The sequence below is a fragment of the Ptychodera flava genome, chromosome 13 (assembly GCF_041260155.1).
Source record: "Ptychodera flava strain L36383 chromosome 13, AS_Pfla_20210202, whole genome shotgun sequence".
NCBI lineage: Eukaryota > Metazoa > Hemichordata > Enteropneusta > Ptychoderidae > Ptychodera > Ptychodera flava.
In genome coordinates this window covers 30,558,081-30,581,772 of record NC_091940.1, presented here as the reverse complement: position 1 = coordinate 30,581,772, position 23,692 = coordinate 30,558,081, and the positions used below count along the sequence as shown (strand labels likewise).

Here is a 23,692-nt window from a genome sequence, read left to right as displayed (position 1 = left end):
GCGCCCCGGGACTTGCAAGAACTGCAAGGTTACGCTAACTTCGCTATGCTAGGCTGCTCACCTATTATCAGTCAAGAATAAAGAAAGAGCAACATTAACACAATTAAAACTTTCGACAGTTTTTTGACTGAACACCCTAAACTGGGAAATATATTGCTGCTTCTGTTGGGTTGTACGTTGTTCTTTCGTCAGTATAAATGAGCTGATTCACTTTGTGACGTATGTTAAGACCTAAAACATGTCCCTGACCGGACATGCCACACTAGCCCTCCCCGTTATTAATTCTGTCTCATGCCCTAATCTTACATTTTTGTATCCAACGTGAAGTAATAAGAAGCAATAAACATAACTTCAAAACATGCAAAATGTCCTTATGACTTCAAATGCGCCCCGGTATAGGGTAGGTAATGTCAGTCTTGAGTTTAATCCCCCATCTTACTGCACTGTTAGCAGCGGAACATGGTTGGGGTCTTCATTTATATCAACAACTCTGTGCGCATATTCATCTTGCAACTAATATTGTCCACCCTACATATGAATGGTTACACTGCAAAAGCTGTACCAGGCAATCAATACCTACACAATATCTCTGTATGAAAGCCCGTAAGGGACATTTTTGTGGAGGAAAACAAATTATTATCTCGTGCGCATGAAATACTATCTTGTGCGCACGTGAAAGTATCAGGTGCGCACCAGATAGTATATCGTGCGCACCTGATACTTTCTCGTGCGCATGAAAATGTCCCTTATGGGCTTTCATACTTATGGGCTTTCATACTTATGGGCTTTCATATCTCTGACCTATTTGAATGTTTTACGCATAAATTTAATTAACTTGCAGGTCAGAGCTGACAGGTTAACAAGTGTCAATCATGTAGCGACCAGTGGTTCAAAAAAAGGTCTGACCTGTTTGGATGTTTTGCGCAGAAATTTTGATTAACTTGCAGGTCAGAGCAGGCAGGTTAACAAGTGTCGATCATGTGATGACCAGTGGTCCACGAAAAGGTCACCCGTCAACCATGTACAAACTTACTAGCGCTACAGGCTGCCCGGTTTCAAAAACCGACTTCTGTTGAGGCGTACTCTGTTCAAATCACTGCATGACCTCGCTGTCGAAGGTAGTCGTAGCGTTCGATATGCCCTGTTGGTAAGAAATTACAAACGGCCTTCACTTGAGCTGAACTCCGAGTCTTTTTCCTCGCAATTGTTGTCTCTCCATTCTTCGTTACCCGAAAAACAATGTGTTTTTAGGAACTCTTACCAATTTCTTTTGAGGAGCTACACAACTCTACGATATTGACATGTACCTCTGAGCAATGGCGCTGTTATGTTGTCTTTGATTGCTCTGTACAGCCTATGTCTTGACACGCGAACTGAGAGCCACGTCGTTCATCAAATGCAATCTGAAATGAATATTTTATCACAAGTCAAACGGAGAAATCAGAATTTAAGTTCCGGGACATCCCATCCCCATTTTTAAAGAAGACAATGGTTATTCTTCAAGTTAATTGAAAGCCATAGGGAATATCTCGAGTTCTTACCTCTATAAGGTCTGCTTTGACCGTGCATTATATTCGACTTCCAGTCGTGACCAATTTTTGATCCCCATAAATCATGAGCTTCAAAGAAATTTGGTCAAAGTCACTTTAAATAGCCATTAAATTATTGGCGATCATTTGTGGTTTTACCAAAAGTGCGCCGCCACGATACCAAGTGTTGTTGATATAATACAAGTAAACGTTACCCACACTCTCAGTTGTATGATGTTCATTTCCTCCGGTCACGAAATATTGCAGCATTTATTAGAATAAATAACTTTTCATAAAAATTTCATAACGTTGGAAAATGCACTGATCGCAATATCACTAATTTTGTTTCAGTGGACTATAAGTCGTTTTTGGTGATGATTAACCCTAGAAATCATGTGCTTATTCAAAGTGAGGTCTTTGACCAACAGTTCGATTCAGAATGGTAAAGATTGCGAGTTGGGTTGAACTATCTCGCGCACACCTCCCCGGTACACCTGTACCATACAATTCTGAGTAGAGTGTGCGCCCTCGGACAGTTGCTAACAAGTGTAGAACCATGCCAGCTAATCTGCAGTGTAGTCTCACTTGTCAGACCTCGAACCATGAACATGTTACACGCATGAAGGCGTTTTGGGCATAGGTTGCGAGCGAACGTACAAACTAACGCACTAATAAACAAACAAACAAACAAACAAACAACTTACAAACAAACAAGAAAAATGAATAAATCATTAAATAAACATATAAATGAATCAGTAAAATATAGAAATTAAAAAATTAAAAAATAAGAACTAGATAAATAGATAAATAATCAATTAATTAATAAGCGAAAACAAAAAATGGCCACTGTAATCAAGGATCCAAGTTAACATTTTTGTAATGAACTTGGATGAATATGGGATTAATGATACCTCAAAATATCAACCCTGTGCAGTTGTCGCACGCAGCCTGGTCCAACAATTAAAATTGCTTTCAATAGTGCTGTTTGCAAATGAAGTCGTTGCTCTCTCATTAATATACACAAATAAATATTTGTGCGCAAATTAAGATTCCATTTTTGGAAATTAGACATGCAATAACGACGAAAATGCAGTTGAATAGGCGACTGATAATGATATTAATGAACACTACACAGAAGGATATGAACAGCCCTGACCACACGCTGTTACAACAGCCACGCATTCAAACTGACGGAAATTTGTTGGCATTTCAAGGACCAGTGTCCGATGTGGCGCATGCTTGCAGCTGTACGAAGGTGGATGAAAAGTTTTGACCCTAACTATGAAGGAGCGATGCCAGATCAATGTAGCTTGGTTTGCATCTATTTCAATACTTCAGATGACGAACTGACTGTTTATTTTCAGTTTGTTGCGTATTTGACTGCTGATACAAGACTTACGGGAGGCTATGAAAACAAACAAACAAAAAACCAACAAAAAACAACGAGGAAAGTTGAGAAAAAAGGTGTCTCATTCCATCAGGACAATGCTCCACCCCACAAGTCACTCATTGCAATTGCAACAGTGCGTGACTGCAGCTTCAAACTCGTTCCACACCCACCATACTGACCTGACGTAGCAACCTCAGACATTCATCTCTTCCCAAACATGAAGAAACAGTCAGCTGGAAAGCATATTAACGACGATGACGACGTCATATCCGCCGTTCAGGACTTTTTTGACGACCAAGGTGAAACCTTCTACAAAGCAGGGATCCAAGCGCTGCAGCACCGCTGGCAGAAGTGTGTGGACCGCAAGGGGGACTATGTTGAAAAATAAACAGCATAGAAACTCATTCCAGTAGGAATTCATAGTTAGGCTCAAAACTTTTCATCCAACTCTCGTATTTAGTAACAAACCTGTTTCTGCGAACAGCGCCATTGTTGAACGTGAACTTCCTACAGTGTATAGCCCCTCCCCTAAACGCTGATTATATACTGTAGAATTGAGTAATACGAATTACTATATTACTAACAAGAACTTATCTCATAACACGTGATTCGGTCAGGTAAGCACATTTTAAATAAATTAACCCAAACGCCAATTAAGTGACATTCATACAAGTACAACATGCCATCCGTTCCTATTTATTCTTCGGAAATTATGCAATCAATGTCAATTATGCGGTTCATGAAAGTACCTGACTTCGTCGTCAATATTGTATAATTTATGCTGATCGCCTCCAGACTCTACCTCTACGCTCGCATATGAATATATGCGTGGACAATTGAGTTTGATAAACTGCGAACAGTGCCACGTGCATGGTACCAGCCACAGACGTGTTACTTCAGTCTCGAGACAGTTTATCATCTCCACTTTACAGCCCATTACTGAGCACATGTAAACAAAGCGGGTGCTTCGTACAGTGAAGTGAATCGAGCCATCGCCCATAGATATCTACCAGTGCATCCATGATGCATCCATGATGCCCGTGTAAGACACATAGAAGGGAAGGTGAAAACTGACGCAGTATTGTGAATGCACATCAACTCACGACTACCAACTCAGAGAATTTCAAGGTGAAGAGGGGCTAGGTCGAATGCGTATATCGCTCTTTGATGATATTGCCGAATTTATCGGTGCAAATTGATATATAGTGGCTCTGTGCATGTACATGGCCTATGTCATCAGCTAGCCTTAACCTTTACTTAATCGATTAATTTTTATGACGTCATGACACTTTCACTTCAAAGAGTAATTTGTCTTTCATCCTTCCTATCACCATATGCCGCATTGAATAAAGTGGCACTGCGCAAAAAATTGAAACAAAACATTTCAGATCTGTAAATGTTAGCAATATTAATCATAAATCGAAACATCTCCTGTTCCATAGCGAATTTTTAAGTTATTTGAAAACATGCATTGACATGGAGTTCTTCAACCGGTGGGTTTTCGATTTAATGCGCACGACTGAATCAAATTTCAGATCAGAAACAATAACCAAAGCGGAGCGGATGAGTGTGCGTGTCCATCAGTCATACTACATTGCGTACATCATGATGTAACATTTGACGGTGAATTTGAATCTATATCTTTGCAAATTTAAAAAAGATGATTATAACCAACCCTCCACAGGTTAGTAAGTATACACGAGATATGTATACGATGTACGCCTTACGACACCAGTCACCGGATGAGTGATTTATGGAGCGAATTTTACCCAAATTGTGTGTATACTCGGCGCCTGCAGAGGGCGTTTATGCTACTATAATGTTATATCAATATTTGTGTCTCCATTGCATAAAAATGGGTCTCTCCGTAGTTTTTAACTTTGAAAAGAGAGAAGGCACGTTTTAAAATTCAGCGAGAGTCTTCGAATGAAAATTCTCCGCCTAGATCAATACGTACACGTGGCCTCAGGACTGTGAGTTGAGATAAGAGAGACAACACGTCATCAACATGACAACGCTTGTATGGTGAAGTTCATGGCTAAATGTTCTAATAAAGGTGGTTCTAAAAGAAGCATTTCAAAAAGTTTACAGGGCCTTTTAAAATTATCTCTGTGTATTAGTCATAGTTCTCAATGTCTACAAATAGTCTTTGGTAATGGCCGACATTAACATAATATCTAAGGTTGTTCTTCATTTCTAGTTGAGTAACTCAAGCACTTGTATTATTACTATTCGATGAAGTACTATCATTTATTTCTATTCACCACACTCGGATTGGCGCGCATCAAGCGTGTTATAATACAATACGGACTTAGTCTGATAGACTATATCAAGCAATTCCTTGACATAGCATGTCACCCGTTTTGTCGCTTTACTTGTGTACCACGTCTGTCACAAGAACGACAATTTCTTTCATTTTTGGGAAAGATCTCCTGAAACGATTTCAACGGCAAGAACTCACAGATTCAGCAGTATGATCTGATGGTTTTGTGATTTGAATTGTAAATACTGCGCACACATAAATTGTGTTTTCGTAGATGAACTCATCCCAGAATTACCACGTGTGGCATTAGTGTTAAGTAGAGAATATCAATAAAAATGGGTGTTTAATCGCTTCAGCTGACATGTGTTTCCATCGTTTATTGTGACCCATACATGTACAAAGCGGGTGTCGTCGTTGACATTGCCAATGGCTCTGTGAAAAATGTTGACTATCCACCCTAGAAATTCTGAATGCGGTACGTGTGCGTTCGCCAAACGTTAACTGAAGCGACTGTAATGTATTGTTTTCAGTTAACTCGCAGACATGGGTAGACTTTATGGGGTTGGACTTTTGGATCTTGGGGTGGGGTAATCAGAAAGCCGACATCGGGTTTTCCGCGTTCCAAAATTTGATAATTGTGCAGATTTTGCATGGCGTACATACATTTTCTTTCGAAATAGACCTACTAGGTTCAATCTTCTCACGACCGACCTTCGTATGAATGCAAAAGATTGGCAACACAATTTCTGACACCCCTGCAGTTGTCAAACCATAATACGGTATTATATTTACACATCTTACGCACTTTTCTCACTCAGTAAACTTTATTTGGACTGTGATTTCTCGTACTTTCTTTGGAACACTGTAAGGATCAATAATAGAGGGCGCTATTCGTCGTAAGTCTCAGCAAAAGTACAACTGACATTAGTACAATACAATAGTACAATAGTGCAACTGTGTGCTCTTGTAGGCTTCCTGTTCATTTTAATATTTAGCTTCTATTAAAATGTTACCATATAAATTTATTTTTCGGGCAAAAACGTAATACTCAACTTCAAATAACCTGATGACAGTCGGCACGAACAGGAGTACTAACACCTTGATAAGTGCTGTTATGTCTGATTATATTAGAAAAGACTGTAAATGGTGGGAAAAGGCCTTATCTACGGTTTAATCGATATCCTCGGTTTCTCTAATCATTTTAGAACTGTTTTCAATGCCACGTTTGACTTGATCTGTTGTATTTTTTTCTTTCGATTTGTTGTAAATTTTTTATCAATTTTTTTTCTGAGCTGGTTCTCGAAATAAAGATATCATTATTATTATGTATCTGTAGTCTGCTCACTATGATAGCTGTACCGTTTTATCCGGTAGACCGAAATCTGAAATGAATTCTCATCCACCTTGAATACACGGCTAACTAGCAGGTAGTTCATTGTCAATCAGTTCAATAGATAACCTTCATCACCAATCAGACGATTTGGATGATTGAATTCGGATAAGGTCGTGTTCAACTACGAATTGTTGTTGAAACATTTTCGATTGGCAAATAATACTCAGAAATTCAAGTTTGTCAATGTTAGGCAAATTATTTGAGGCTTTTCAGAGGGTTGCCTCTTTCCTACACGAGAGTTTTGCTTACCACTAACAGTCATTGTACATTTGATTTTGTGTCAAATCGAGTTTAGTAAAATAATTCTGCATGGATCCATAGTGCCACAACTCATAACTATACACCAGTTTAAATTCAAGCTGAAATTTATAACCGAAGATTGGCGTACGTTGGTGCGTTTATCAACTATGGCTACGAATGCATTTGAAAACGAACATGATACAGATTGTGTTTTTAATTTCGTAAGTATGTGACATTGCACATTTTGTTCAGCTGTAGTCATATCAATGCGCAATCCCGGAGCTCAAATTTATCTCGCTGGAAGATGAGTAATTATAGTGCATTCATTAAGGGCTGGTACTGTTTGGACAAGCGAATTAAATGCCAGATGCCACTCTGTGACGACGCATCGAATAATTTACACCCATATTGTGTGGACTCTCTAATAAGATTATGATGTGTAGTTTGAATTACTTTCATGGCTGGTTGAAACACAAGAGGAAAGAAACTACACACCCAAAACACAAATAACACAAATTCTGAACACCATGGAAACTTTGAATGCTGTCTGTTTGATGGAAAAAGTTGCGGCAATGTAGTGAAGGAAGCAGCTAACTTTCGCCACTGTTGCCGAATTCCGGGAGTTTACATTTACCAAATTAGATAGGGCAACATAATTGCCTGAATACATCCATTTGATTTATGTGCCATCCTTGCGTCGGGCAAATTGTCTCCTGATGCGAGGGCACATAAATCCGTCTATTCAGGCAATAATATTTTTATTACATGCCTCTTCACAGTTAACGATATATGACATTTACTTACATGCAGGGTATTCTAAAACAATTTTACCATTATCGACCCGCATCAAACAGATTTTAACGAATGTTAACAAAGCAGTGGCGCATGGATATTTACATCTAGCGTAAAGCGTCTTTATTACATGCCTCGACGTGAGTGCAAATCATTGCATTGATTCGAGTAAGTGTATGAACGATATACGGACCGGTTTCCATAGTTACCCGGCCCGGTGAAGCCCTTCGACGGTTCAACGTTCGACGGTCTTTTAATTTCAAAGCGACGAAATGTGTTCATTGCCAAATGAGTCACTTTCGCAATCCATATCCGCTTGGACATGCTGATATTGTCATTTCGACAGATGGATTTTCAAAGTTGTCTGGATTACTGACAAACTTGTTTTGAACCAAAATATTACTATGTTTTACAAAATGATGTAATAAAACAATGTTCCCTTATCCTGGTCTTTAATTATCAGGTTGTACCATTCCGCAAGCATTAGTTGTCAAACCCGTACACATCGCGAATGACACCATCTGTTACCAAATTAGAACTTTCCTATTAAATGGGCAGATTGTATGTGTCTCTTCTCGGGAAGACGTGAAAAGTGTCAAACACCTGAACTGGGCAAGTCCAAGTACATATATATGACGGTCAACTCAACTCAATGTAATCGCGCGGTAGGGCTTCTAAGATTAAATACGATGTTACTATCGAGAAAGGTGCGGAGAAAGGCTTACAAAACACCCACAGCACATGCGTTAGAAGGTTTTTCGGGCGAGTTCGAGTGATAACAGCGACTATTTTGCCGAATCTCAACGTCTGTCTCCACATTATCGCTATTCAGACACATTTCCACGCAAACATAAGCACATTGCTGAATTGGTCGAAAACAATCGAAAAAGGTCGGGGTTGAACTAGATTATAGATTGCACGATTTTCCCGATTGAAACAGCGAGTAAAAATGCAAATATGGAGCAGAGGGTGTGAAGATAATCCTCATATACTACCGTAATCCCGTACATTGTGTTTCTATATGTTTCTGACACGGGTGCGAAGATTTACTGCACATGGCATGCCCTGTGACATTTCTCCCGTCTGGTCCAGCATTGTACGAACAGTATGAATTATCGTGTTTTCTCGACTCTTTTCTGAAGGTTTGATTAGGTTGTTCTGCTGTGCAAGCCATTATTAGGGCTAATGGAATGGCATTTACAGCTGGTAAACTATCAATGAATACCCGAATAACCATCCATAAAGATGATGGTATTATCTCCAAAATCACAGATGGTGTTTTTTATATCTCTACGCTTGCTAATTATGGAATGTTCGCTAAAATGACCCACCGTTCGGCAACATCCACTAATCTTAGAAAAAGTGGAGTACCACTTTATCATAATTGTGCAATTTTGAGTTAGTTTAGTATTAATAGAAAGTTTACGACTGTGGCATTATGTCCTCGGCCGTCCTTTCTGTACCTGATTAAGTTTACATGATGAACGTCCGAGTGCAAAATAATTTACCACACTTTCAATGACCCCAATGAATGTTTTATGTTAAGTCTGTCACCCAACAACACTTTTTTTTCTCTCCCAAAAGGTACGATCTTTCGCTTATTAGTCCTCGCAGAGTTACTCGCAAATGTAATTATCATTCGAAACATCATAATCCGAGATAGATTTTACTGTAACCGACTTCTGTAGCATTTTGGCGGCTGTTTAAAATAAAGTTTCACGTACAGCATTCATTTGAAAATTCTAGAGGGTCACGGTAGTACGATGGGACTTGAAGATTTTGCTCTAGGTATTAGGGGAGATTTGAAAATATTTTGGTTCCTTTTTTCAGATTTTCAGATTCCTTGCGCAGTTTGATTATGTAATTCAGTAGAAAAATTAATAACATTTTATGTCATCCAACGGTTGTAATATTAGTAATAGCTGAACCCTTTTATCGCACTTCGTGACTTTTATTTCGAAAATATTAATCTAAAATATTGTGAATGCAATTAAACTTTCATACAAAAACCCTAAACAAAATTAGTATCTTGTAATTGGACAGAATCTGTCACTGTTAATAATTATTTTCAATATTTCTATGCAATGTATCAAATACACTTTCTTGTTATCTCCCTACAGCATGCTGAAACACACAATATTTATTCTGTCAACAAAGCCTGCACATGTGTAAAAACTATTGTTAATAAGTGAATTTGAGTCCGGACTGAAATTCATTTAACAATGATACAAATGCACAGTACACATACAAAGCTGTGTTTGCAAGTTGAATACTGGACATACAGTTCAACTTGATGTAGGGGGTAGAACAAGAACGCAGGTGATAAACTGAAGAAATGTATGTATGTATGTATGTATGTATGTATGTATGTATGTATGTATGTATGTATGTATGTATGTATGTATGTATGTATGTATGTATGTATGTATGCGCGCGTGCGTGTGTAAGTGTGTACACCGTCCCTCCACGTGGGTGGAGGGACGGTGGTGTGTATGTACATGTATTTATGTATGTGTGTATGTGTGTGCGTGTATGTATGTCTTTACTGTGATGTTATTTAATACCACATTAACATTAGTTACAAAAGTACAACATAAATATCCTAATATGTCACGATATGTACTTAATCGAGGGATACAATATGACTGTATTGAAGCAAATAGTACCATATTGGACTTAAAAACTACTATGAAATATTATACTACATTTCGTGTTGTTCATTTCACATACGTTCCGCGATGAGAGGTATCTTTGTAATGGTGTACAAACAGCTTGCGACAGATGTTCATATTTGGCTGTTTGTCTTTATCCGCACAAAAATTCTACATTTTTTGGTTTGCAGCGTGCGCGACCCTTGACTTTTGTCTGGGAAAAGGCTGGAACGCTGCACCATGCACCGCTAATCCCCACACAGTTTTAAATGTCGTGCACAGAGATTTCCAGCGGTGTACATTGAGTTCGACGTTCGTTCGTTTTGTCTTTAGTAATGATGACGCAAATACGTGTACATAATTTTTTGTTTGCTTTTACTAGTTACACGAACTATCTGGTAATAAAGAAAGGAATTTAAAAGCAATTGTTTAAAATTGAATTTCATAGGGACAAAGTCGCTGTCGTTTTAAATCATTTCGGCTAGTTTTGTTTCTTGTAAGAAGTTATTTATGTTGTTCTATCAACTGAAAGATGTTGAGTTATATCTACTCAAACCTTACATGGACACACAGCATAAAAGTATGCCGATGACATAATTTCTGGTATGAACAATAAATTGTAATCGATTCATTATTGTTATATCTAAAAGCATTAGGGTTAGAGATCGGACAGTTTATAATTTTGCAAGTCCGAGCAAGCAGAACAAAATGACTGAAACAACAATAACCAAAATAAAAGACAGCGACTTTATTAATAATTTTTTTAATAATTTCACTGATGAACGGAAGAAATGTAGATCAATTTCGGTTCTGTCTTTGTCGGATTGATTGGCTTTAAGTTTTTTTGACAGGGGTAAAATGGAAAAGTTTGTGTGTGAATCATAAAGATGCGACCCTGAAAGCTACTGGTCGCTTGCATGCAAATTAAGTGTACATACGCGATTTATGTAAATACGTTTATACTAGCCGACCAACACATGTTGTGTGCTCTGAATATACTGGTATCTGTCACCTCCCGTGAACAGCGTGTACGAGACGAGAGCTCATCTCACAACGACACCCGCAGCGTGAATAATCGTCCTGGAACGACTGATAGGACCCAGGTGAGCTTGAAACCTAATGTTTTTGTTGTGTACATCGAACGTGTGAACGGGTGACGGAAACTGAAAATTCCCACGGCGTGTAGAGTGATATTGCGGAGCCGTGAGCTTACAGATAGTGAACAGAACGAACATATTATGAACACTGGCTTAATCCTGTGTAATTGCCCACATTCTTAACAATTCGCAATCAGCGGTAAAGACATAGGACAGTGAATTTATGTTGCGTACACGTTATTAATTTTACAGCTCTTTTGGTTCGCGCGCGGCATCATTACTGTTGATATGTAATTGTGTACCAGTACAGTATTTCGTTCAAAGGTATTATTATAATGTGCTTAGTATTTCGAATGGTAAGCTGTCCGATGATGAACAGTCAAATTATTACGTCGAGTAGTCGAATCGAAGTCGTGTCTTCCCGTGATGGGGGCAATATGTTAGAAACTGATACTTTTTCAAGGTTGTAAAATTTATCAGCGGCATTAGCCATGCAAGAATAGATGAGTATTACGTAAAGATTGCTTACTCACTCTTGTTACCTAATTAAGGCTCTGTAATTATGAACGAACATTGTAATTAAGCATACACGCCGGTATTCAGTTTTGTTACATGAAGCATAGTCTCATCAGCAGAGGTAGAGGGACTTGCAATTGAACGGGCGACATTGACCTGTGCCATTTCTCGCCTGACCAATTAACGATTGCAAAGTAAGTAATGAAAGCTCTAATGAGATAATCATGTTTCGGACGGAATGATTCATCAAAATGTTGCTGAATTTGTTAGATGGAACCTATTAGTGCTCTTGAACTCTGTAGTTTTCTTTCATCAAAGGTTGACCTGCAGAATACGGATTTTAATATGAGGAATGATTGTCCTGGAATTAGTGGAGTAATTTAAAGTAATTGAAGAAACGCTAATGCTGAATTAAGGTTCCAAGACAAGAAATTGACCTTTTTAAGCTAACAATTCTCTAGTGGTCAATAAGCTCAGAACTCCCGTAAATTATATATTTTCGGAAAGCTAGATATAGAGGAACATTTTGGTTACCATAGTTTCACCATTGTTTACATAACTATCACGTGACAGATGTTTTGCATAACCTTTCAAAAATCGGTTTTCCCTAAGTTTTGTTTCAATGCTTTGAGATATTGGCTGAAATTTGTGTGAGTGCAAGCTGTCCTAAGGATCTTCCAAAGCGTGTCTCAGAATTTTTTAAAACTTTCTTAATCAACTTTATGCCTTAGACAGCTGTGATACATAACTATCACGTGACAGATGTTTTGCATAACTTTTCAAAAATCGGTTTTCCCTAAGTTTTGTTTCAATGCTTTGAGATATTGGCTGAAATTTGTGTGAGTGCAAGCTGTCCTAAGGATCTTCCAAAGTGTGTCTCAGAATTTTTTAAAACTTTCTTAAACAATTTTATGCCAGGAAAACTTAGACAGCGGTGAATTTGACCCTAGTTGAGTTCTTTAAAATTGTGCTCAAATAAAAACTAAGCAAGATATAAAAAATCTGAGACAATCTTTTGAAGAGCGTCGTGACAGCTTGCATTCCAGAAAGTTTGAGTCAGATATTTTGAAGTATTGAGACAAAACATAGGGAAAACCGATTTTTGAAAGGATATGCAAATTACCTGTCACATGATAGTTTTGTAAACAATGGTGACACTGTGATTACCAAAACCTTTCCCTATATCTAGGCTTTCAGAAAATATATAATTTACGGGGATTCTGAGCTTATTAACCACCAGAGAATTGTTAGATTAAAGAGGTCAATTTCTTGTAATACGATTGGAACTATTTTGGGATAATTGGATCTTCATATTTTTCAAATTTCTCAAAACGCTTAGATGCCCTATAGCTGAATGTCTCAATATTACAAATTTCTCATAAAAACAAGTGTGTAACGTAAAAAGAAAAGCAGGTTAGCTTACATTTGCAGATTTTAAAGACATTACTTCACCATCCAATTATCCCAAATAAGTTCCAATCTTGTTTTGTCTTGGAACCTTAATTACGCAAGACACGACTATCAAATTCCGCAAAATATCCTCTTCCGAAAGCGTTAACGCAGCTTACAAGATAAGGACTTTAGCAAATAATTGATTTTGATGCTATCTATATTTAATATAATGTTCATCTCATTGCACGGACGTAGATTTAGCAAAATGCTGAAAGCGAATTAATTTTTGATCAAGACAGTTTACGATTTGTTAAATAAGTAATGGTTTTTCGAACGGGCGATTTCCATTGGTCGCTGTGAGCATGGATCCATTCGTGTGTGAATAGACTTGGATATCTGTACCCCATTCTCATTGGACAGGTAGTCAGTTTAGATGCTAAAAATAATTTTGATTAACTTTCATATCGCTTCCATCTCGTTCAATTTGGAATATCAGTTCCCAAGGAGTCATTCCACTGCCATGGGTCATTTTCACGTGCGAATAAATTCCGAATAAGTGTTATCACTGACAGTAATTTTGAGAAGCGACGCCGTCGGTTTCTTTCTTTTGCGGGAATAAATGAGAATGACATGGGTCATTGCCCTTTGTAATATTTCAAACTAAACTAAATTGAGAATTAAACAGTATCGTAAAGTCGGTGAAATGATGATCCTCCGATGACATTCCGGGAATATAATTGGAGCTGCATCAGTTATCTTTTATCCATTCTCCGTTGTTTCTGTATGTAAAGGATAATTCCGTGCCCTTCTTCCGAAGCCATTTCATAAGTGGCTTGTGATCAGTATGACAACGCAGCCTACATTGGTATGATGTCCATTGTTATTGTCGACGACTCACTAAAATTCAGTCCTGACTAGAATCCACCTGTCTACAATGGCATGCCATACTGGGCACAATGTCTTGTGTTTTTCAAGTACTTCAATACACTTTAGGGAGAAGGACAAGATGTATTTGGTTTTAAGAGCAAAATTATTAAACAATATTATCAAAAGCAATTACCGCCGTCCCTTCAAATATGGGTGAACCAGGTTTCACGAGACCATAGAGAAGGAGAGGTTGTGTTGCCATGGTGACTGCTTAATGTGATAGCGGCTCTGACATCAGTTTAATTTTGACGTTTTTACGAGTTACTGTGATGAATCGGGGGAACCTTCGAATGGAATTAGATATAGCAAGTCATTTCGCTCTCGGTGTCATTTTACAACATGAACTAGTTAGTTAAGACGTTGAAGTAAGACCTAATTACGAGGCGAGACCGTGAGGTGTACAATTAACACCTCGGGTTCAATTTGTTGAGAAAAACAGAACAAATTTGCGAAGATCAGGATTCGTTTACAGCTCATAGTCATCTATGCCATCCATGTACTAGCTCAGCACCTGGGTGGCGAATGATGAGCTGTTACGGAGAAAATTCCAAAGTTACGGAGAAAACTTTAACTGTTAGAACCAACAGCCCTATGTGTCGAGGGCGACATAGTTAAAACAGTGACATGTAAATTACGAACATCGACACCTTGTGAAGGTGATAAACACCAGCCTTGACAAACAACATTGGGTGGCATAAAAGTCACAAGAATTAAGCAGATGAGATAAGCAACGATAGCATATAGAGTCAAGTGGTTGCTTTTGGAAGTTAGCCTTCTATCATCAGCGAGTCCTTCTGTAAAAGGCTTTGTTAAAGAAATATCTTGTGAATCATCCAAAAGCTATTATACTCTTATTGATATCTGGTGTCCCACTCGCAAAGAGACCCGTCAGAAAACAGCTGTAACAGAGCCTCACATACGTGTTGTCGAGTATACCTCCATATTGTTTCTTTTCATTTTGTCCACAATTACCAGACCGGTATATAGACTGACAAACCATCATATTGAGACATTTTAGTGTTCTCGCAAAAAAAGATTTAAAAATGCCCCTTTTGTTTATGTTTGTAATGTCATTCTTGTGAATACGATAGCCAAAGTGATATGAAAGGGTTAATACAAAAGTCCTGGTTGAAGGTCAAAATCAATTATTGCATAATATGAGGCACGATTCATTTATGCAAATGAGATTTTGGGTAGCGAAGGGTAGCGGAGGTAGCGGACCATAATTTCAAAGTTTCATCTATTTTCATCTACTTAGCAATTGTTTAAAAATATAGTAATTGCTAAATGTCAAACAATTACACCAAACTAGCAACCTTTAACGTGTCAATCAAGCGCAACACGGCACGCACTACATTCTGAGCTCGTATGGTTATGTCTGCCATGTGTGAGTAACTAGTGCAAACAACTTCAGCCAGCGGGATCGACTGTACAGCCACGGTCCCGGAGAGACGTGGTACGTCTACCGAACACTAACTACGTTCCTGGTTTTCGTTCAAGTTAGAGAAGGATATAGTGGTAAGTGCCCACTGCTTTGTATTCCTATATGACACTATGCGGCTGTTATGAAGCTATAACCTTTCCCCATTTTTGTCGCGGGTGACTTGTGAGCTGCAGCGGCTTCTACAAGTCACTCGACCCTAGGCCTCTGACCGTCTCGACCACTTCGGTATGAATGAAACTTGTATCATTATCATCTCGAAATTATGTCCTCAGAGTTGTCGATGCTAATAGCACTTTGAAAGACTTTAGTTGAATCTTGTAACGTCTGGAACGCACCTGAATGGGCTCGACAGATACATTGTATACGGTGGGACGCCGGGAACACACAGCACGGTATTCAGGGCACAGTGTGTGGTTAACACAGCGGCCGCCGTTGTGCATACCACGGCGGCCGCTATGTAATTCTTGATGCAGGGCCAGGCCGGGCCGAATAAAAAAGAGGTCGGCCAGTTGCGAGTTCGGCCATTAGGAGTATGGTTATATGATGAGACTACAGTGTTCTTCTATTTACTAGGTCTCGCTAAAATTATAATGTGAAAGCGATGTCAATGTCATTCAAGAGCGCGATGTTTGCAAACTTCCTTCCCCATGGAGGTTACCTCGCTTCACGCTAGCTACAGGATGAAAATCGGCTGCGCAGTGTATGTGGTACATCGTGTTTTGCTTTCCATTAAAAAACTCTACGATTTACTACCATAAAAACCATAGCATAAAACGTTATTCATCCAACGATCAACGATTAAGTCATTGTTACTGCTTGCTGCGAAAACGAGCCCTGCCAGTCCTTGGCATGTTCTTTTGGGAATGACCAAGCTACCCGAGTGGCAAAGGCTACGAATTCGCAGCAATGTTTAACTGCCAATTTGTACCTTTCGATCGTACGCCCTACCCGCGATCTGCTGAAAGGCTGAGGGCCACCAATGTGTTTGTCAGAGTGGAACGTCTTTTCGTTGTTTACTGAATGTTCAACAAAATAACATCATAACATCACTGTTGAATGTGAAGAGAAAATGTACCCAATCATATAAATGTAAGTGGCCGACCTCTCCCACTGGCCGAGTTGGTCGGCGCGGGCACTGGCCGAGCTCGCAACTGGCAGACGGCCGGTCGCAGTCCTAGCCCAGCGTACGACGCTGTTTGTTCCCGGCCTTATACGGCCTCCCCGGTCCGTATAACTCTGGGGACACACAGCATTGTACACAGGGCTAGGGCCGGGTCTATCAAAGTCACCAAACTCTACGAACAGCTGTCTGCGCGCTGCGCTTGGTCGTAAAAGTGTCTGAGCTCTGCATTTGTGTATCGAAACAGCTAAATTGTTTGTTCAGAAGCCAATTTTCCCAGGAAAGATGCATGATATATTCAGTAAAACGTCATGAAACAAGAAAGATATGACAAGGTAGAGGTGAGCACAATTAGCGACAAGAGAGTGTTGGGGTCGAAACGGACAGGTGTCGAGGTGACTTACTCCGAGCCCGGGACTCAGTCCTACTGCAGCTAACATTATGAGCTCTGTCTCCAAATATCTCTAATCTTTCAGTGGAAGCGCAAACCGTGCGCGTCTGGGCCATGTCAGACATCTGCTTCCAAAGGAAATCTGGAGATATTTTGAGACAGAGCTCACTCTTCTTTTGTTCAGTTGTCCCTTGGTCCTTCGCTATGACCCTTCGTTTAGCCCTTTCCCAGTGAATGTAAGCCTTTACCATTGGCGTCACATTGCCTACATGTGCATTCAAATCCAGCTTAGAATACCTAGGCCAGTCCAAACATTCAATAATTGTTGTATCTTAAGGAATGCTCTTTCCCCTATATATTTCTCTTTGCACATATATTGAAGTTTTTCTATGGGCGTGGGTGAAAGAGATTTTATTATATTATATCATCAAGTGAAGTAAGAATACTTAGATTATGTGTTAATATTATAGTTGTTTGAAACTAAGTCTTGGCTTATAAATATAAAGTTCACGAGCATATCCTTTGGGAAAAATTAATCAGAAAGTCAGCAATGCTGAAGGGGTAAGCCTAATTTATGTTTCACATTCCATAATCATGTACCAAGTTCCCATGTCTTATGGTTTGCGATTCACTCAGAATTTAATTCAGATGCGTGTCTGACTTTGCTGAGAATAAATCTACATGGAAGCATGAACAATCTTTATTTCCTGGCATGCTGTACTATCAATACATTTTCAAGATTTCAGTGTGTTAACGCTCATGGCATGTTTCAATTCCCAATAACAATCAAAAGCTATGTTTCTTGTACCAAACTAAACTAAGGGAGACTTCAGTGATTATGAGCAATGGGTCGGGGGTTGATTGGTATGCATGAGATTCAAGGAGACACTCCGATCCTTTTTTTCTCAAATTCTGCCCTCCCCAAAGCTTGTATTCACAAATCAAATGAAACCGTCCACTTCTTAACATCAAGGTGGCAAATTCTCTGACATATTGGGGAATAGCAATTCTGTTTACATAGTAATATAATAAATCTTGCAAATTGCAACATCAATGGTCTCCACGATTGGATTGAAAAATTGTGCTGCCTCATTTCCACATTTTAGCATAACAATATTAGCATACTATTTGCATAAAATTTAAGTACCTGTCACAACTTTCCTCAATATGTCACTCTACACAGTAGACATGATGATCACATGATAAATACACTCTCAAAAAGCAATCGAGAATACTACATGGAACTTCACTGTGTATCAAGTGAAGTTACATGAAGCATAAAACCGGTCAGTTGTCCAGAAAAAAATGTCCTTTGAAGTTGAAACACTTCGTAAGAGTATTGACAATGATAAATACTGAAAGGTTTAAAAATACAGAGTTGAAAGAAGAGTCACATCCCAAAGTGGCCTTACATGTCTTATACAGTATTTTGTTACATGTTTTTGTTTTGTTACATGTAAGTGGGTAATTCCAGCACGCTGCCACATTTAATGGGCCTGTGGAGAACTGTGATTATAAATACAATTTTATACTCTTTTAATGGGGTCCAGTAGCTAAATTAGTGACAGAAGTTGCAGTTTAGGGCTTCATCAACTTGATTTATTTTGAATCATGGGGGGAAAAAGTGCCAAGGTTGTAGAAGTGGTGATAAAGACTTAGAGTCACAAGCTTTCATTTTGAACTCACTTCGGTGTGTATGTGATTTGTTCTTTTAAAGCTATAGGAGTTGGGTGAAGATGTTGTCATGGATACCTGTCCTAGGACACTACCATGGATCCCAGTCCTGAGGTCGCTGTCATGAATTTCTGTCCCAAGGATGTTGATCATAAAAGTGATAATTGTAAGTTATGAATAATTTTCCTAATGCAGTATAAATATATGCCAGATAGACTTAGATGGTATCATGCACCTAGAAGTCATGTTATCATGGTACAAATACTGGGCAACAGTATGTGTGTACATATAGGAATAAATATGACCATTTTATGCATTTGTTGTTGTTACTTCCTTGTTTTGTCGTAGTTGAGCAAAGGCACTTCTGCAGTTGTGGACTCAAATAACCATTGGCTCATTTGCATATCAACCAATCCGATCACTTCAAAAAAAGATAAACAAGATCAAAATCAAACACTCACATGATGAACTACATGTATACTATACATAAATTTCATTCCAAAGTATCACTTTGTTTGCTTTTCAATCTTTTAGGCCAAAAATGAAGTTGGTTTCTCATCATCAATTTATTAATATAGACCAACTGCATCAACCTCCCTCCTAAAATATCAGGGGCTGTACGTGCCATATACATGTACCTGAAACTATCAATTGCCAAGAAAAATTGCAAACATGATAGCGTGTGCATGTTTGGTAAATAAACTTTTTCCCGGTGCCTGGGATTCATCAACTGTCTCAGAATGCTGCACATGCTCTTGTTCTTGCATCTTGCAAATTTCTTGGGGGCATGGTGCTCACAGAACATGAAATTGATAGACTGGAAGATCAGGCTTCATTAAAGTCTAGAGTGTTTTAACTGAAGGATATTTGGCATTGTAAGTAGATCAAGTCTCCCGTTCAGTCATTTGAAATATGAGAATGAAAGTTACTTTGTTTTTAAAAGCTTCTCATTTTTAGCCTTCTTTTTCCTCTATCATGATTTGGGAATATTCTCCTTCTTAATTGTTTTTTTTACCTAAAAGGTAGTAAAACTTGTGAAGCAAAACATGTCCCATACATTGCATTTTAACATAGACTTGAAGATTTGAAGGTCCCTGAAGACAGAGATACTGTACACATGATTTTCAGACTAAAGCTGTTACAACATATAAAGCCAAGTGGTTGAAAATACATATAGTTATGGCTCAATACTGCTTTTTACTGACTCTGCAGGTGGGAAAGTGATACTGTCTGGCAGGTGTTCCCAAGTCATGATTGAGTAGTGCTCATAAGTTATCTCTTCTTCTGCAATGTCAAATACAGACAATATTCTGCATTTCTAAGATGGATATTGAGTTACATGACTGCAGGTAAAAATATTTAGTTTTGCTAAATGATTTATACATGGTGTATGCTATTTTTTGCTTTGCTTCAAGGGAAAAGATGCAAAGGAAAAGAAAGCACCATGTTCTTCTGAAAATGGGAAAGAGAAGCCATATAAAACTGGTCAGTGAATTGTTAATGATATACTGACGCCTTGCCAGTGTACTGAGTGGTTGTAAGGACAACACAGTACATGTACATGTGTTTGCCTGTTAAGTTGTGAGTTACCTGAAATTAAATAATTTCCTTTAATTCTTAAGTTAAGGGGAAATTATTTTGGCAACTTGCAGTCATTAGGACCTACAGCAAGTCAGTATGTTTCTAGATATAGACCTCATTTATGCACACTAGAGGGACACAGTACAATAATTACCCACAATACTCTTTGATTTGTATCCTTGAAGGTAACATTTCTAAAAACTTTTCAGTTCTGCATGTAAGTACTAGTGTGCAGCATCAGAATAATTTTTAAATAATATCTAGTAAAAGTATGTTTAGATATTTCAGTGAAATTTTGAAAATAACCACTAAACAACCATAAATGTCACATTCTGCTGCGGGTACTACAAATGCCATACTTTTTAGGTAGCAAGTTATGACAAACTGAAGGAGTCATTCTCTCAGAAATCTTAGCATGCAAACTTCTTTTGTCATTTTCATTGCAAAAAATCAATATCCTTTTGTTTCATAAAACAGGTGCAACTAGTCTCCCTACTTTCCATCACATTATTCTGTACGGCTGAGGACAATCTCTGGCAATTTCACAAAAATGCTATCTCCTCTCTCAATTATGCATAATTTTCCAAATTATTTAAATGAGAATTGAGAAGAATGGTGTGCATAAAAGTACGTTTTCAAAATTTTGATAGATAGTCTGTGAATTTGTCTACACATGGGAGACATAGTAGACTTCACTCAAGTATCTCCGAGGATACAAATCGCAATGAATTATGGGAAATCTACAGTACTGTGAGGGATGAATGATCATCGATAGGCTTTCTTTGTTCCTCTCACTCATGGCAGCTTGGATGTGGCCTGACGTTGAAGTAATGGTGATATTAAACTCTGGAATTTTATTCTCCTTCCCAGTTTTCTGCAGTAATACCTCTTCTTGACCTTTATCCTGTCCTTTCTTCCTTTTTAAGTGATCCTTTTGTGAGGTATAAACTGCTTTTGTGAAAAGATCTCCACCATCTCTGAGTCTGATCCTGTCACATCCGAGTTCCATTAGATATGTGTATAAATACATGTAGGTTGCATATTTCATATTATCAAAACCAGATTCTGTGGTATCCAGGGAAATTCAGTGAAACCATTTTTATATTGACCATTTTTCAAAACAAACTATACAAGCCTAGTTGACTGCAACCTATCTATTCAGAACAACTCTCAGACACTGTGTTTGTTCTCTCAGAACAGTAGCTGTAAGTTTTGATGATTTATTATTAATTTTGTTCTCAATTGTACCAACTGTACTGTCTTCTTCTGTTGCGAAAAGCACGTTGCATGTCCAGTGTTCAACTTGTGAAGACAGCATACATCATATATTAAATTGTGATTGTTAGCAAATTAATTTTAGTCCACACCAAAATTCACAGTGCACTTTGATGAGGTGAAAACTTGACATTTCAAGGGAGAAGAAAAGATAGTTAAGTTGGTACAAAACAAAATATTTTTACAGGTGTATTGTACTGTTTTAAACTTAAATTAGACTGTCTAATGATGTGTGTTTTTGTGATGTCTACACAAATGTGTAGTTTATGTATTACAGCTAATCAACCAGTCTCAAAGTGGCCTTTCAGTTAGGATGTAGTGGATGCTAAATGTAGCTTTTATCTATACTGTATTGCATTATTCAAGTTAAATTCCATAGAAACTATGTCAGTTAAGCAAGTGATCTCCCTCCATTCAACCCCAGTGCTTCAAAATCTGAGACAGTACCACAGATTTCTTCGCTTTAACAAGGTATATCTGTGTGATTGTTTGCTTTGAATGGGATCTTTAAAACTGGTTCCTTTGTAAGAGTCATGCCATGGATTTTACTTGGGAGGGCTTGGGAAGGAATTATCATGGGGTAGATAGAATATTAGACAATGTGAGGGGCTAATACTCAAGTGTAGGCTATCATTGAACAACACTAATTTTGATGCATGGCAGTATCTTGAATCCATATAATCATCTTTCTACCAGGCTCCATAGACAAACCATAGAAATAAATACCACCTGGGAGAAAGAGGATGAAACAAACTGACATCCTGAGCATGTTCAGTGTCCTCATGTCTCTAATTTTAAATTGTTCAATTTCTCATTTCTTACCTTTCCATAGGAAGGAAGCATGCTACATTCATGGATGAAAAGTACCACTGACTGAGGCTGCGGAAGAAGCCATTGACAGGCATTTTTGTCACAGTGACAAAGTCTGAAGCTGAAAATTACCTAGTACAGGGAAAAGTTTTGTACAACAGGGACTGGAAATAACTGAAATGGCATGTTAAAAGCTGAACCATAGCATTAGGAAAGCAAACATTTACAGGAGACTACAATTTCACATAGACTACTCCCAGGCAATGCAAATGCAGGATCATATTAATTATCACACTGGTATGATTAGTCCAACCCCATGTGGACTGCATCTTCATATAAATGATACATACATGTACAAAGGAGTAAAATTGATATGATGATGTAATTCTCACAAACTTAAATAGCTTTTTAATCCCTAGACACAAGGACAATGTATTTGAGCATACATATATGCAATGTTACTTTCTTTCTGATATTATCAAAATTTGCCAGCCATTATTATTTTATGTCTGGAAATATTACTTTGGCAGGTGTGAACTGAGGAAAGTGCACCATGACCCACGTATGTCCAGTAATTTTCTTCAAATGTGATAAGATCTGAAATGTCAATGTGATGGCCTGCTATCAGTTTCACTTTTTATCATGCAAAGGGCAATACAGAAAAACAGCAACTTTGTTGGTGATTTTGAGTCTTCTCACTGAATTGCAAGCACAAACATTGTGAATTTCAAATAAGATTTCATTCAAACATATTTCTTTTTATCACATGCAAGAGGTCTCTATATATTTCAATTAAAGCACCTATTTACCAATTTGAACTGTATCATCTTTTGTGAGTTCTTTTTCAGGGGGTGTCATAATGTTAGTTGCATTATGGGTGAACAAGTTCAACATCATCTTAGAGTTTGACGATGTTGAGTATTGTGACTTTTGATGGAAAAATGCCTTTACAGATATTTTCTTTGCATGTGTGTTTCATCTTTCATGTAGTGAGAACCGAGAATCAGTGCTATACAATATCTTCCTTTCACACTAATTTTGCTCCTGAAGCACAACACTTCTTACAGACTGCTTCATAAGTGAGATTTTAGCCTGCTGTCAATGACACAGAGCTTTATTCAGATAAGTGGATTGTCTTCAGTCCTCCATCCTCTGTGTTCCATCAACATTCATCTTCTTTTCAGTAACTGCTAGTTCAGTTGCAGGT

The 23,692-nt window shown here is 38.2% G+C and overlaps 1 protein-coding gene and 1 long non-coding RNA gene across 2 annotated transcripts in view; both read left to right on the top strand.

The window, feature by feature from the left end:
• The first annotated feature begins 11,226 nt into the window (after nucleotides 1-11,226).
• The window catches only part of LOC139148132 (metabotropic glycine receptor-like), a 90,182-nt gene continuing 77,716 nt past the window's right edge, over nucleotides 11,227-23,692 (top strand). Inside the window, exon 1 of the mRNA XM_070719440.1 lies at nucleotides 11,227-11,361. The gene's annotated coding sequence lies outside the window, so the exon portion shown is untranslated. The remainder of the gene's footprint in view (nucleotides 11,362-23,692) is intronic.
• Nucleotides 15,372-23,303, top strand: LOC139148131 (uncharacterized). The gene is made up of 4 exons (XR_011555885.1): nucleotides 15,372-15,708; nucleotides 18,863-18,985; nucleotides 20,235-20,304; nucleotides 22,508-23,303. It is a non-coding gene; the product is annotated as an uncharacterized lncRNA (long non-coding RNA).